We start from the raw sequence: 12,114 nt of genomic DNA, 5'->3' as shown, positions 1-12,114 counted from the left end.
TTCCCAACCGGTGGGTCGCGACCCACTAGTGGGATTTCAGGTGGGTCGCCGCGTGGCTCTTACAGTAGCTGGGTGAGAGATGGGTCGCGAATATGAAAACACATCAGAAGGTGGGTCGCCAGACATAAACGGTTGGGAACCACTGCTAACCTATCACTGGAATGTGCTTTACAATTTGGTTTTAGTTTCGTTATAATCGGCGTTCTGGGAAGATCGTAATTTACAGTTTATTATTTGTTGTTTCCGCTGGTTTTTAAAATATACGCCACCATTAAATATATTAATATAAGTATTAATATAAGTACATATTTCAATTGTTTTTTAGTCATTATGGCACAAAATATATTTTTCTTTATAAACAATACTTTTTCTCCTGTAAAAAATCACATTTAAAAAAAAAATTTATTAGTAATTTTATTTATCGTGGAATCCAGTTATTCCATGATTCCAGTTATAAATCCCAATTGGCTTACTGAGGAGGAACTCCAAGTATTCACTAATGTCGAGTAAGGTTTATTTATAACAAACAACTAAGTGTATTTTTTCAAAAAAAAAAATAAACAAATCTGCTGTTTTAAGTGTATTTTGTTGTGGCGTATAAAGTACGCCACGCGTGTAGTTATGTTATAATTTGATGCGCGGGTAGTTAATAATGGATTTTGACAAAAGCTGTGACCTTGTAAGTAATACGTAAACTTGTGTATTCTTTTTCTCATGAGCATCTTTCAGTGCGTCACAGTTTTTCGATTTCTTTCTAACGCATTAAATTGTATGTGATAGAAAAAAGCACGTCGGTGATTACAGACATTTATAACATTTATTCTAGTTGTCGATAGATGACGCTATAATCGAAAAAAAATATTTACGAATTATATAATATATCTACGAATATAATCTGTACAATTTATAAGACTATACAAATCAAAGGAAATACCATTTTATAAATGCAACAAACACAATTGATTTGTTTTTATGCCAAATTGCAAATAAAATGTGACAACTGTCAGATTTAACTAAAATGTCATGTTAGAATAAATGTTCTAAATGTGTATTATCACGGACTTACCTTTTTTTCTATCATTTGTGACGCACTGAAAAATGCTCATGAAAAGGACATTACTGTATCGTCATGACGCATAGCTCTTGTCAACATCCATTACCTCTACAGCTGGTGTGACTTTAATTATGGTATTCAATACTGGTTCATAAAAGAAAAATATATTTATGTTTATATAGGATTAAGCGACAATTGATTGTAATGAAAATTACTTACTTTCTTTGACATTTCTAAAAAAATTATTTCAAAAAATTGTGTTGTGGTTACACACTAAAAGAGACCCTGTTATAGTTGCAAAATGTGCAACCAAATGTATATTTTTTTCTAGTTTGACCCACATAGCTTTCGCTCAGGGTGTGAATTTGATATTTAACATTTCTATCAGTGGCATTTATACTTTCATAGAATAAATAAATAATACACCAGCACACAAAATAATCAAAAGACTAGATGCATAACAGCAGATCTAATAAGTGATCACACTATGGAAACTACGGAAAGCTCGAAACAGTAGTGGAAGATCAGGTGAATAAAGCAAACAGAGCCGCAGGTTGCCTGAATGAAACAATATGGAGAAATAAAAACATCGGAAAAGAAGTGAAAGGCAGAATTTACAAAACAGTCATCAGACCAATAATGACATACTCGACAGAAACACGACCTGATACAGAAAGGACAAAAATAATGATAGAAACAGCAGAGTTGAAAACACTGCAAAGAATCGATGGTAAGACACTGTGGGATAGAGCTAGAGGTGCAGATATAAGACGGAGATACAAGGTGGGCAACATTAAAAACTGGGTGAAAAACAGAAGAGTAGAATGGAACGACCACATAAGCCGAACGACAACAAATAGAGTAGTAAGGACGGTGAGAGACGGTTCCCCAATAGGAAGACGATCAGTGGGAAGACCCCGAAAAAGATGGAATGACAACTTACTGGAGGCACATTGAAAAACAGACAGAGTTATGTCTACATAAAAAGAAGAAGAAGACAAAATAATCAATAATCAGAATTTGATTTCATCCTAAGGACTTTCACCCTCTCAGGATTTTCAACTAAAAGCATGGCTATTTGGCTACAAGACCGAGGCCAAAGTACTTCTTGTTGTCTCCATTAGTGGACGTTATCGACTACACTCGCAAACATGTCTCTGTTCAATGCGGCTCTAAACAAAGATGTTGAATCAAGGCCCGTCCAGTCTCTACTTTTAAGCCATGAAATCTGGCGACCATGACCCCGTTTTCCTTCACTCATCCCCAGGATGATCAGTTGCGTGAGGGCGGTACTTTTCGTTTCTCATTTCTAATATGTCCTAGGTCAGCGGTTCTCAACCTTTTTGAGTGATGTACCACCTACTGTTATTTTTATTAGTTTGAGTACCACCTATATTTTTAAATTGTATATAAATACTTGCTAAGTACTACTATTTTAATTTTTTCTGTGTTTTGTGTACCACCGCCAATAATGATATGTACCACTAGTGGTACATGTACCACAGATTGAGAACCTCTGTCCTAGGTAGCTAATTTTTCTAAATCTGATGCTCTTTAGCAGCCCCCTAGCTGTACCCATTCTCCTTAGGACATTTTCGTTAACGGTGTGGGTCGTCGAAGGTATTTCCAAGATCCTTCTATGAAGCCAGAGTTCAAAGGCTTCTAACTTATTCATCAGTTCCATACAATAGTATTGACCATACATAGCAATGCAGAAAACAACATCTAAAATTGATATTAGTGCTACTATTACAAAGTAAGCTTTTCATTTTGATAAAGCATTGTCGGGCTACCTCTATTCTCGCTCTAACTTCTTGTTTATAGTCAACTTAATTGTTGAACCAGCAGCCAAGATATTTGTATTGGTCTATGTATTCAAGCTGTTGGTGGTTGACATAATATACTAAGTTCACCAGTCAGTCTGAAAAACATAACCGCTACACAACTTTCAGTTATAAAAACAAACCTCACAATTTTTTAAAATAATCCTTTTTCAAAACGTTTTCCGGAGTTAAAATCGAAATGTCAAACAGCAGTTCAGTTAAAAATGTAAGTTTTATTACAATCAATTTGTGGATTAATCCCATATAAACATAATATTTTACTTATGCCACAATAAAACTGTTTCAGAGCTTTTTAAAGGTGAAGGGAGAACAAAAGGAGAAAAAAGGAAACAATATGACAACAAAAACTCTATTTTCCTACTTTCGGTATTAAAACCAAAGCCACACTCTTCGAAATACCGAAAGCTGCCGTTTATCAACCAACTTTTTCACCGACTAGAAACTATCCAAGTTGGTAGCGAAATATCCAGCAAACAGTGTGTGCTTGCCCTTAAGTACTCCACTTATACTGTTAAATCGTAGTGAATTGTAGTCATTTTCCTACCATGTACAGAGTTTAATGAGATTTTCGATATGCAACATGCACCTAGGTGTGTCCGCATATTTTTTGCATGTTAATTGCGAGTTGAACTAGGGTGATTTATTTTAAGGGGCATATTGACTGATAAAAAATGCAAGGAAGTTCTTATCACTTATAATAATGACTTTGTTACGTGTTGGTATTGTTTACACGGAACTTTGCGATTTGACTTGATGGATATGGAACTGAAAATCTGACTGAAATCTTTTGACATAAGAAATGATGATTAATAGGAGTAATTACATAATGGCTGATAAGTTTACAATATAGAGTAATTTAGTATGCATATAAATAATAAATTAGCCCCTAAAAATTACTGGAATATCACGCAAAATTCTTATCACCCCAGGAATCCTTAAACCCCACTTTGCTTTAATTTATACATGCAGTAATTACAGATGCTATTTCAGATACAGTCGTAACTATTTTATGTGTCCGCAGATAGTGTGCTACTTTTTTTATAAACAAAATGACGCCGACAAATCGTATTTTTTTTCAATTATTACTCTATAACTCATTTTAACTTTACAACAAAAACACAAAAATAAAAATTCACCGTAATTAAATTCTGCATAGAGATATGTTTTTCACGATTTGCTCCGACGAAAATTTTCCTCGGAAAATGCGGGTTTTCCTAACAAAAACTCTAATTTTCAAATAAAGTTTTAGGTAAGTAATTATTAAACAATAATTAAATAACTTAGTGACATCAAAGCTTTCTTGGTATAGATTGTAATTCCAGAAGCCGGTGAAAATTAAACGAATATTTTAGCAACAATTCAATTGTTAATTAACAATTTATGATCGCAATAATAACCAAAATAATCATGATACATTGATCAAACTTATAAAGATTATAAAGATGAGATGCTTATTTAATATTTTATCGACAAAATATAAATTTTTCTTTTTTTGCATAATCTTTAAATTTTGAAAAAAAAATAGTTATAATACGCTGGTCTAATTAGTAAAGTACAAAGAAAGGTTATTTACCAGCAATTTTATTGCTGGAATCGAATTATAAGATCCTATATATTATTAATATAGGTATGCAAAGTCCGCAGATAGTGTGCTACTTTTTTATAAACAAAATGGCGCCGACAAATCGTATCTTTTTCAATTATTGCTCTATAACTCCGAAGATTTTAACTTTACACCAAAAACACTCAAATAAAAATTCACCCCAATTTAATTCTAGATAGAGGCATGTTTTTCCCTATTTGCTCCGACGAAAATTTTCCTCGGAAAATGTGGGTTTTCCCAACAAAATCTCGAATTTTCAAATAATTTTTTTGGGCCCGTAATTATTTATGAATAATTATATAGCTTGGTGAAATAAAAGCTTTCTTCGTATAGATTATAAATTCAGAAGCCGGTGAAAATGAAACGAATACTTTAGCAACACTTCAATTGTTAATTAACAATTTACAGTCGCAATAACAACCAAAATAATCATGAGACATTGATCAAACTTAAGAAAGATTATAAAGGTGTGATGCCTATTTAATATTTTGTCGACAAAATATAAATTTTTAATTTTTTTGCATAATCTTTAATTGTTTAAAAAAATTGTTATAAACAAATCAACATTTCTCAGAAATTGTTTATTATATTCTAATTTTAAAAATACTTAAAATGCGTATTTCATAGGTCTTGAAAATGAAGGCTTTAAAAAAATTTTCCAACCATTTGCAAAAAAGTTATGAAACAGCAAAGTAAATATACGATATAATTTCTCCGTTGTTTATAATTTGTTTTAATTGTTTCAAAGCTTAAAAGTGAGTCTATGGTACAATCTAATTACTCACAAAAAATGTCAAAAATTAGTGCAATGGTTATATTTTAATCAAAGATTAAAAATACTTTTTTTTGTAATTTTTAGCGCAAAAGTAGGCCTGATACAGAGTCGGAGCTAAAATGTTCACTCGAAGGGACTGACACGCAGCATACATTATTTATTAAAAGTGTACGTCGCGCGGCAGCCGGTCGTCGCTCCGAGTGAAAATTTTAGCTACAGTACTGTATTATTCTACTTTCGCGCGTGTAAATTACAAAAAAATATATTTATAATCTTTAATTAAAATATAACCATTAAACTTATAATCGGTATTTTTTTTGTAAATAATTAGCTTGTACTTTAAACTCACTTCTACGCGTTGAAAGAATTAAAAAAAAATTATAAACACCGTAGTAATCGTATGTTTACTTTGCTGTTTCATAACTTTTTTGTAAATGGTTGCAAAAAAGTTTTAAAGCATTCATTTTCAAGATATTTGATATGCGCATTTTAGCTATTTTTAAAATTATAATATAATAAAAACTGTCTGAGAAACGTTAATTTGTTTATAACTATTTTTTTTTAAACATTTAAAGATTATGCAAAAAAATAAAAAAATTATATTTTGTCGACAAAATGTTAAATAGGCATCTCATCTTTATGAGATTTCAAAGTTTAATCAGTGTGTCATAATTATTTTGGTTATTATTGCGACCATAAATTATTAATTAACAATCGAATTGTGGCTAAAATATTCGTTTAATTTTCACCAGCTTCTGGAACTATAATCTAAACCAAGAAGGCTTTTAAGTCACCAAATTATTTAATTATTGGTAGATAATTACTTATCTAAATCTTTATTTGAAAATTAAATATTTTGTTGGGAAAACCCGCATTTTCCAAGGAAAATTTTCGTCGCAGCAGGTCGGGAAAAACACGTCTCTATGCAGAATTTAATCACGGTGAATTTTTATTTGAGTGTTTTTGTCGTAAAGTTAAAATCTTCGGAGTTATAGAGCAATAATTGAAAAAAACACGATTTTCGTGCGCCATTTTGTTTATAAAAAAAGTAGCACACTATCTGAGGACCTTGCATACCTATATTATTAATATATAGGATCTTATAATTCGATTCCAGCAATAAAATTGCTGGTAAATAACTTTTCCCAAAAATGGCCTATTCCCCGATAATCTGCCCAGACTATAGGGGCTTATTATCAATAGAGATCGAAAACTTGCATTGTTTCGGAAAAATTCAAACAAGCTTATATTTTTCTAAAGCTTTTTTTGTTAGTTTATAAATATGTTACAGTAAAAAGTTCTACTCACAGATTTCGCCGCTAATTGTTTATTAATTGTTTAAACAATAACATTTGTTTAAACAATAACAATTGTTTAAACAGTAACAATTGTTTAAACAGTAACAATTGTTTTGTATAAATCATTTTAAAAATATCGGTTAATTCCTAATCCATCACTTTACTTTGATAAAAAATGTTTCTATTTTATTTTCGATTATGCTGAATCCGAATCTAACACGTTACAATTGGAAAATTAAAAAAAAATTGAGCTCTTATACAATATATTGTTTACGTAACTTGGAACCATATGGGAAACTTTTTTATTGGTTATCAATTTTACGAAAAAAAAAATTTATTCTTTATAAAATGCTCTGCATGGTCTAAAATCTAAGATGAACCATCAGATGTAAAATTTTATCCATTTTATACGAGGTATGTCATTAAAAAATATCCATTTCGACCAAGAGTAAAGTACCTTTATATTTCACAATATCGAAAATTGTTATTATGAAAAGTTGCTTAGAATTCAAAACTATGTTTTAATAATATGAAACTTCGTCCTTCTTATTGAAAAAAAAAGAATGTGTGTGTACTTTGTACGCACGTAGTAAGAAGTTATACCTACTTCTATTAGAATATAATCTAACTTCATATTATGATTTCAACGAAATTAATATACCTATCTACTTTAAACAGTTTTTTGTATTGTATTTAAATATTAAACTAATTTTAAAAAGAACAAAAAGAATACCATAAATTAAAAAAAAAAAAAAAAAAAAAAAAAAAGATATGACTTTGTTAGGATTTGAACAGGGGACCTCTCGATCCCTAGGCGAATGCTCTACCTATCAGCTACCACCGTTTTTGTATTCAGTCGATCATTTCTCGAACATAATTGGTGACAGATACATTAATTGAAAATAAAGATTTTCAATAATACTTATTAGGAGGAAGACAAATCCACAGACATAAAAATTATAATAAATATATTTACTAAAAACACTAATAATATATTCTTTTCACGCACACCTTATTTGCGCTACATAACTTAAAAGATGTAGCGACTAATACCATACTGTCGGTGTGCGCATGCGCCAGGGAATGTAAAAATTTACCCTCGTGCCTAAAGAAGTATAACTTCAAAAAATGCAATTTTTTTTACCCATCATCATTTTATTACAATTATTATGATAACTATTTTATTATTAATTTCACGAAAAAAATATTCTTTATAAAAAGTTCTGTATGGTCTAAAATCTAAGACGCAATTATAATATATAAACTTTTACCAATTTTATACAAGGTATCTTAAAAAATACGAATTTCGATCATGAGTAAAGTATCCTTATGAAATCCTTCAATTAGAAGGATGTAATTGCATATTCGAACATAGTTTTTAATTTAGAACATCCCTGGAATATAAATAAACGTCCCAGTTTTCGTTTTTCTAAATAGTTTTTTTTTAATTTTTTTAACTTCAAAAAACGTAAAATTTTTAAATCGATTTTTCTAGAAACGGTGTATCCTACCGACTAAAACAAGAGTACCTTTTAGTGCTATAATACCTCACAATTTAATAATTCAGTGTCAAAAATACGTACAAGTTAAAGATAAATAGTTATGCGATAAAATAGCTATTGCCCTACCCAAAACGGACGTCAGAATCGATTTATCTCTGGAAAATAGAAAATAGAATAGAATAGAAATATGCTTTATTGTCATGAAAAAATTTACAATTTTATAGACAAAGCTTACAAGAATCCAAAATAAAAACAATAACAAATACAATTTACTAAAATTATACAAATCTTCAATATAAATAAAACATAATAAAGTCGAATAAACATCAGTAACAATCTATTGCAAAATTTAAAAAAAAATTGCAAATTGCGTAATCTACCTTAAGAAATTTAATATTTAATAAGTTATGCTGCTGCATATGACACTCAAATATAGATTAAGATTCTACTTATACATAACAATACTGTAATTTCTTAGTTATTGGTTAAGAAACTCTGCTATTGAATAATATGGTCTTTCAGATAAATAGGCTTTAGTTATTTTACGGAACTTGGGGAAAGATGTTGCAGATTTAAGTTGTAGAGGGAGATGGTTGTATAGTTTTTTTGCAGAATATAATATAGATTTCTTTACTAACTCACTGGACGGGATCGGTAAATAGATGTCAAAAGTAGAATTTCTGGTGGAATAGTCATGTTTAGGTCTTTCTGGAAAAACATGTAGATGTTTACGAATTAAGCAAACAGTTTCTAAAATATACAGGGTGTAACAAAAATACAGGTCATAAATTAAACCACATATTCTGGGACCAAAAATAGTTTGAACGAACCTAACTTACCTTAGTACAAATACGCATATAAAAAAAGTTACAGCCCTTTGAAGTTACAAAATAAAAATCGATTTTTTCGAATATATCAAAAACTCGTACAGATTTTTTATTGAAGATAGACATGTGGCATTCTTATGGCAGGAGTATCTTAAAGAAAAATTATAGTGAAATTTGTGCACCCCATAAAAATTTTAAGGGGGTTTTGTTCCCTTAAACCCCCCCAAACTTTTGTGTACGTTCCAATTAAATTATTATTGTGATACCATTAGTTAAATTCAATATTTTTAGAAAATTTTTGGCTCTTGGTATTTTTTTGATAAGGCAGTTTTTATCGAGTTGCGGCTACTTTTTTTAATATGTTTACATAAAGATTTTATGGGGGTGTTGTTCCTTTAAACCCCCCAAATGGTTGTGTCCGTTCCAATTAAACTATTACTGCGATACCATTAGTTAAACACAGTGTTTTTAAAACTTTTTTGCTTCTTTGTATTTTTTCTACAAGGCACCTTTTATCGAGATGTGGCTTCTTTTTTAATATGGTTCCAAATATACCTAAAAATGTAAATCATAAATAAATTTTCCTATTATTCCATCAGTTATAAGTCTCCATCATCGTACTTAACCATATACAAATATGTGGTGGATTTGACAAATATTCAAAATATCTCGATAAAAACTGACTTTTCGAAAAAGTACTAAGAGGCAAAAAAGTTTTTAAAACAGTGTGTTTAACTAATGGTACTACAATAATAATTAAATTGGAACGTACACAAAAGTTTGGGGGGTTTTAAGGAACAAAACCCCCATAAAATTTTTATGGGGTGTCTAAATTTCACTATAATTTTTTCTTAAGATACTAATGCCATAAGAATGCCATATGTCCATTTTCAATAAAAAATCTCTAATAGTTTTCGATATATTCGAAAAAATCGATTTTCATTTTGTAAATTCAATGGGCTGTAACTTTTTTTATGTGCAAATTTGTACTAAGGTAAGTTAGGTTTAATCGAACTATTTTTGATCCCAGAATATGTGATTAAATTTATGACCTCTATTTTCGTTACACCCTGTATAAAGAAGGGAATGTTAGAATTCTGTGATCTTTGAAGTAGCTTCTGCAATGTGTTGTTCTTCTGAGGCCAAACAGATATCTGATTGCTCTTTTTTGCAATTTAAAAATAACATCGGATTGGGCAGCTGTACCAAAACCCCAAAAAGGTAGACCATATCGAAGATGGGACTCGAACAATGAAAAGTATGTTATTTTGGAGGAGGCTAAATCCATTTCCTTAGAGACAGATCTTATTGCAAAGCAAGCTGAGGATAGTTTCTTGCTTAACACATCGATATGAAGGGACCATTTAAGGTTGCTATCTAAAAAAATACCAAGAAACTTTACAGAATCAACGATACTGATCTGGCTGTTATGAAGAGGTAAGGGTTGAAGAGTTCCTTTATAGGGTAATGCTACTGTTTTATCTACGTTAAAAGAGAGTAAATTAGAATCTGACCAGGATTTTATTGTGAGTAGATCAGAAGTTATAGTAGCATGAAGAGTTGCGATATTTGAGTTGCTCCAAGTGATACTGGTATCGTCAGCAAAAAGAAAAACTTTTCCATCGATTTTTAAACTAGTGATGTCATTAATAAAGATAAGGAAAAGTAGAGGACCCAATACTGAACCTTGCGGTACCCCACATACAACATTTTTGAGACTAGAGTCTGTATCATTTGCTCTAACCAGTTGTTTCCTATTTTCCAAGTAAGATTGAAACCAGTTCAAAGAAATACCTCGAATTCCATAGAAATCTAGTTTTTTTATCAAAATGTCGTGATTTACACAATCAAAAGCTTTGGCATAATCACAAAAAACAGTGGCAGTGTGGAGATTATTGTTTAATGCTTGATAAACCTCATGTAGTACAGAAAACATGGCATCGGTGGTACATTTATTATTTAAAAATCCAAACTGATTTTGTGATAAAATCTTGTTATCAACGAGAAAGGGCATAAGTCGGGCTTTTAGGAGTCTTTCAATAATTTTGGAGAGTACCTGTAGTAATGCAATAGGTCTATAATTGCCGGCAATAGATTTTTCACCACCCTTATGAAGAGGAATAATGATGGCCGTCTTTAGGCACTCTGGAAATTTACCTTTCTCAAAATAATCATTTATTAGAGAGATGAGGACTCCTAACACATTGTCTGGGAGATTTGAGAAAATTTTTATGGATAGTCCATCGGTACTACAGGAAGATTTGCTTTTGATACTATTGATTGTTTGGATCAGTTCAGATTTACCAACCGGTCTTATAAAGAATGAATTCGAAACCTTTCCTGAATTAGGGAGATAGGAAATGGGATCTTGTTGTCACACAATAGTTGATGTTATATTTTTACTCACATTAACAAAATATTCATTTAGATTTTCTGGGTCTGGAAGGGAAAATGTTTGAGCTGTGTGAGTTTTATTTCGAAGATCGTTTATTATGGACCAAGTTTCTTTTGCAATACTTTTGGAGCTTCTGAGACGATTTTGATAATACAATTTTTTAGCCGATTTTATAAGTTTTAAATAGATTGCCCTGTACTTGGTGATATATTCAGTAACAGAGACGTTGGTAGTAAATTTCTTGATATACGGTAGTGAACGCATGTTTTTGGCTGATATGCGGACACCTTTGGTAGTCCAGGGTTTGCGATGTTTTTGCTTAATTGTGATTAAAGGAAATGCTTTATTGAAGATACAGACCAGCTTATTCAAAAAATCACTGAAATTATAATCGACGTCCATGGAAGGAAAGTGCCACTCAGAGGTTAAGCATAAATTTTGGAATTTACGAAAGTTCCGACCGGCGTACTAGTATTTAGGCGACCGACCGAATAGGCGTACCAGTTTTCGTTTTTCTAAATAGAAGCGTTCTGGAGGTATTTAAGAAAAATTAGAAGACACCATATTCAAAGAGCTCTAGCTCCCTTAGGAAGCATTTTCGGACTAGGTGAATTGGATTAAATCCCAATATTTTGAGTCCCGGAATCCACAGTTTAAAATTTCCAATTATTAATGAAATACTCTGTATATCGACCCTGTATCTTGCATATATATAGTATCAAGATTCAGAAATAGATTTTTTAAAGAAAAAGTGGCAAAACTGGAAGACGTTATGTAAAACCAGAATTTACATAATATTTATATTGGTAGAACTTA

General features: G+C 31.0%; 1 protein-coding gene across 1 annotated transcript in view; it reads right to left on the bottom strand.

Moving 5' to 3' along the window:
• Positions 1-12,114, bottom strand: part of LOC114326289 (leucine-rich repeat and immunoglobulin-like domain-containing nogo receptor-interacting protein 2) — a 502,239-nt gene that overhangs the window by 333,454 nt on the left and 156,671 nt on the right. The gene's annotated exons all lie outside the window — the stretch shown is intronic.

Source organism: Diabrotica virgifera, chromosome 4 (assembly GCF_917563875.1).
Source record: "Diabrotica virgifera virgifera chromosome 4, PGI_DIABVI_V3a".
Lineage (NCBI taxonomy): Eukaryota > Metazoa > Arthropoda > Insecta > Coleoptera > Chrysomelidae > Diabrotica > Diabrotica virgifera.
Note: the sequence above shows the minus strand (reverse complement) of the source record. Positions and strands in the feature narration are given on the sequence as shown.